The sequence below is a fragment of the Cupressus sempervirens genome, chromosome 11 (assembly GCF_028749045.1).
Source record: "Cupressus sempervirens isolate cs-2001-9-10 chromosome 11, ASM2874904v1, whole genome shotgun sequence".
NCBI lineage: Eukaryota > Viridiplantae > Streptophyta > Pinopsida > Cupressales > Cupressaceae > Cupressus > Cupressus sempervirens.
In genome coordinates this window covers 512536407-512541880 of record NC_143128.1, presented here as the reverse complement: position 1 = coordinate 512541880, position 5474 = coordinate 512536407, and the positions used below count along the sequence as shown (strand labels likewise).

General features: G+C 32.7%; 1 long non-coding RNA gene across 1 annotated transcript; it reads right to left on the bottom strand.

Annotated features, from left to right (window-relative positions):
• Window positions 1-4084: 4084 nt before the first annotated feature.
• Window positions 4085-4652, bottom strand: LOC149530609 (uncharacterized). Its single transcript, XR_016358569.1, has 2 exons — window positions 4516-4652; window positions 4085-4401 (listed from the first exon to the last, which is right to left on the bottom strand). It is a non-coding gene; the product is annotated as an uncharacterized LOC149530609 (long non-coding RNA).
• Between the last annotated feature and the right edge of the window lie 822 nt (window positions 4653-5474).

Sequence of the window (5474 nt, the reverse complement as noted above, 5' to 3'; positions counted from 1 at the left end):
TTTAGAAGAATCCACAAATTACTATTTGTATTAACAGGTTTTAATTAAATTTTGAAAAAGGTGATTTCTATTAAAAATATATATATAATTCAATGAAAACAATAAAATAAACAAAAAAAAATGGACTTACTTGAGGATACCTTAATCCTATAACTGATTTCAAATCATATATCTGAAACAGGGGTCCTAGCTTACTCCCATAATAAGAAACAACAATGGAAATCAATGCTCAAATTTTTTCATTTAATTTTGTAGTTGCAATTTTTGGGCATTTCATTGAATATCAAGTGCCCAATAATATCATATATCTAATATTGGATCAGGAACCCCATATAGGATCAGATATGCAAAAAGGTATGGTATTCTCATTTTTCTATGGTATCAAGATGGGTGGGATAAAAGTTAGAACAAATTTTAAATTCTTTTAGATGTCTCAAAACTCCAACCTTTTCATATCAACACTTTTTGGCACACCATGATCCATCACATACATGTGTGTGTGTGTGTGTGTGTGTGTATGTATGTTGGAAATATTCAAGATATAATAGGTTACTAAGAGGGGAGGGGTGAATCAGTAACAATAAAGCTTTTTAAGTCAATTCAAAATAACCATATACAACATTCACTTATCTAGCCTGCTACATAAAAGAACTATTAAACATTTAAACCATATATGCACAGAGATTTGGTGACCCAGAAACCTTCCAAAATAGAAAGTAAAACTAGGGTGGGGATGATACCCACAAAGCTTCGTTACTGCAGTATGAAGTTGGTCGGTTAAGGCTTACAATGATCACTTCTGGTGATCTGCCCTGTTAGGAGCATAGAGGATTGCTAGATCCACCTTGTTAAAGGATTTACAAACATACTTTACAAGTATGCACTCTATTAGGAGATTTGAATAAAGACGGTTAAGTCTACCTTGTTAAAGGATTTACAAGAATGATTCACCTATTAGGATGAACCAACAGATCAACTTACAACTTGACTGGATTCTTTATTGTAGATCACCTTCTGTGATTGATGAAGTCATTTTTGCTCCTTGTAGACCTTGCTGAGTATTCTTTACAGCTGATGAATTCGCATATCATATCTTATGTCCCTCTTTTGTGCAATATTCTATATCTTGTATATCTTCCTTTTTATCTATTTCTTGAATGATATAATACATTACATATATATACCATTCCAATAATTATCCATGCAAGGTCGGCCAAACACAAGTAAACAAAATATAACTAAGTCAGCCAATTAGTAAAATAAACTTGGGTTCTTCAGACAGACTTGATGACCTTTTGATACACGGCATCCACTACATTACTCGGTATTGTCATGCACTCGATAGAGGTAGGGGCTCGGTTCATACTAGTCATACAACGTTTCCTAGAACTCGGTAACCATTGGCGACTCGGTAGATATAGTGTTACTTGGTAGAAAGTAATTTCTTCATTGACCTCCTGAGCTCGGTTATCACTGAGTCCTTCTTCACTCGGTCATCACTGAGTGCTTCCTCACTCGGTCAATATTGAGTGCATCTTCACTCAGTTGACACTAAGTGCATCTTTACTTGGTTAACACTAAGTGCATCTTCACTCAGTTAACACTGTGCCTTCAGTGCTCGATTTGAACTGTGTCTTCAGTGCTCGGTTTGAATTGTGTCTTCAATGCTCGGTTTGAACTGTGTCTTCAGTGCTCGATTAGAACTATGAGATGAGCGTTGTCACTAATGGCAAATAAAATACATGTGTGTGTGTGTGTGTGTGTGTGTGTGTGTGTGTGTGTGTATGTATATGTATGTATGTATGTATGTATGTATGTATGTATGTTTACATGTTTATATGTATGTTTATATGTTTATATATGTTTATGTATGTTTATATGTATGTATGTATATGTATATGTGTGTGTGCATATGGACATGTATATGTATGATTACACACACACACACACACACACACACACACACACACACACACACATGTACATACATTCATACATACATACATATATGTACATATATATGTATGTTTATATATTAGAAAAAATAGTTTATATTCTTAAAAGAAAAATGATTGATCAAAAAGGAGATTAGTCTTCTATGAAGAATCAACTTCAATGACCAGAGTTCAACATGGGCATATCACGAAAACTATCAAAAAAATATTCTTGCATTCGTATTAGGCTCTTGAGGAGCCCAATCAAAACATTTTAGGACTACTAACCAATAGAAAATGAAAACATTAGTTTCCATTCACTGAGATATAATTAAGTTGATTGAAGAGAGATTTTTGTCGTTTGTGGATTACTTAGATTAATGCAACATCCCATGCTAATGGATTCTCCTATAATAAATTTATACAATTTTTATACAAAAGGCAGTTTCTTAAAAATCATAGAACACTTGCACAAATAGTTGTATTAAATCATAATTGCTTCTCTATGATGCTAATAATGTATTTGTGTATTATGAAATAGTAATACCTAATCTTTCAGTAAATTCTCTAGGAAACTAAAGATAGTACAAAACTAATTTTAGAATGACTTGGATAATGAAATTTTTCATTTTATTTATAGAAGTAGAAAAAATATTCACTATCTTTGCTAGATATCCCAGCTTGAATTAAGTGGACGAGTCCTAGGCTCTAATTACTTTTCAGTGGAAATAAAGAAAGTGTATCAAAGATAGAATATGAGTGTGGTTAATAGCGCTATCTATTAAGGGTTATTTTTCCAATGTTAATCAATTCCTTTGTTGAGATGGTGTTTTTCCTTGCTCACTAATAAATTGACTAATTAAGCTAATATTTTTATAACCCATTTTCTCTCCAGGCAAAAAGATGGCTTAGATCTATTTTTAAACTTAGATCCACTTCTAAATTTAAATCTATCTCTAAACTTACTAGATCTATTTTGAAAATATGGTTTATATGCATTTTGAAAAGATGGCTTCATTTTATTCATAGTTTGCTTTATGAACCTTTCAAATACTATTTATTTTGTTTCAAAATATTTCAAAAATAAAAATTGATAGTGACATATTTGTTAATTTATATACAAAGATAAAGAAATAAATATCTTCAATACATATTTATGGGTAGAAATGTTAAATTCAATCTATTTTTTTATTTCTCCATGAATGGTATCCTTGTAACAAAGAAAAAATTTCTTTAATTCCAATCAATGAGGAGTATTACAACATTTTTTTTGAGTTGTATATCTTTAAATAATCGTTGATTTTTTCAACACTATCTTGGGTACAACTATTACATTCTAAAGTAATCATTATTCTTACATTTCCACCCTTGGCCATATAACTTGCTTTTGGTATTGTATCTACTTCTTTTCCTTTTAATTCAGAATGGGATTTAGGGTTTTACCTTATTTAACAAAACTTATAACAAAGCTAAATTGGAAAATAATTTCATCTCCTATAAGAAGTTATCCAATAGTAGAAATAGAGTAAAAGAAGATACATGAGATTTTGACTATGTCAAAGCCACTACTCCACAGGAAGCAAGCCTATCAAAAATATCTTCTCAACCCACAAAGAGAATTACACTATTTTTCAATATTGACATAGTGTCTGATTTGGTGATCGTAAGGGAATAAGGAAAATTATCTTTACCTAAAAATGCACACAATCTCACTTGATGATAGAGAGTAGGTCGCTCTATGGAAATTTTTCTTTGGTTGGCACAAAGATTCATATACCTAACCCTTTGGAAAGTCTACACCTCACTCCATGCAAGGAATGTCTACAAAACAAGTTTAATTATCTACTAAAATGATAATTGCCATGTTCAAAATTTTCAGGTAATATTTGTACAGAAAAAGAAAAAGACCAACAATAAAAATAATAGTTCAACCAATAATATATGACTTGAAATAATTTCATTAAATCTTACAAACTATAGTCCTAAAGATTATAATTAAAAATATACCATTTTCAATAGATGAACTAATATAATGAAAGAGGTTGAAAACTTTAGTCTAGTGCCTTTACCACAAGAACTAATAATTTGAATACTAATACATAAACTAATAATTGATATACAATCCTCACTAAAAAAAATACCTGAAAAAATTTACAAAAAGAAAAGCGCATGGATATACAAATTTAATTATGATATCACAAAAAGTACAGTTCGTCAACTTTTTAATATTTCACATTCCCTACTACCCGTGGGCCGTCGGCACAAACCGAAAAAGAAAAACACAGATACTTTGATAAGCAGGAATATGTAGTTTCGTGAAGATTAGTCCAGACGTATCTAGCTAAATTCCGTACACTATTAATGCAACCCTTACAATCCAAATCCTTGAACGAGGCCATTAAAACTCTGAGAACGGGAGGTGTACTCATGGCGGTCCCCATTCCTTGATGTTGATTCCCAATCCAACCTTCAACAACACAAAAACAAAACCAAAACAAAAATCAACTCCCACTCCTTGAGAAAACTCTAAAATTAAATAATGATCTAATTACAAGACAAATATAATATGCAAATGTATTACCGAGAGCAGGATCGAATCCCCTATTTTGGAGCAAAGAGCGCATGACCCACAGAAGCATTGGAGGAGTCAATCTGGCTCGGATCCTTTGTCGGTAAAAGCACGAATAGCAGCATGGGAGCCCCACTAAATCATTAAATCCTTCTTCTTCAAACACAACTCTCATGCCTTTGAAATTTGTTGTTGAGGAAAGGGTTTATAAGGAGCCTAAAGTTATCCTACTGTCATCCTCGTATTTTGCAATTGTGGGACAATTGGTCCTCCACTCTCCGCTACAGTCCAATGTCGCTTCAAACTTTTGTTTTTAATCTTTGAAATGCTCTTCTTTCTTTAATTATTAGTTTTCCGCTGTGGCACGGATTATATTGAGGCGAGCACAGTGAAAAGACAAGGCACATGATTTGAGAAGAAGAAAGAGTTGGACAACATTCCACAAGGAGTGATGGAAATTGGATTCCAATTGAGCTTGTCCAAAATCAATGGGCCAAGCTTCCGTACTCACAATTGAGAAATGCTCAGTGTCTCGTGGCGTCCCAAAATCATTTCATAATTCTTATCATACGGGGTACCTTTGCGAAATTGGTATCTCTTTGGAGAGGAAACGGCTAAAGGATAAACTATTTTGTTTGTCCTGCCATTGCCTGCAAACAATGGTTTGGTAGATGAATGCCTAGATGTAAACAAAATAGTTTATCATTTAGTTGTTTCCCTTTGGAGACCTTTAGCCATCTCTCCTTGTCTTTCATGGTGCACTGAAGTAGAAAACGACTAATCATATAAGTTGTGGACACATAGCCTCGGCATATTCAACCCACAGAATCATTAATGTTTCATAGTTTAGATTGTAATATGTGCTTGTTCTCTTATCAATATCGTTAGGTGCTATCTTTTTGGTTGTAAGCTACCAGTCCTATAGATCTGTGTTGTGGTATCTTGTTGGATATTAATATTATCTTATCTTA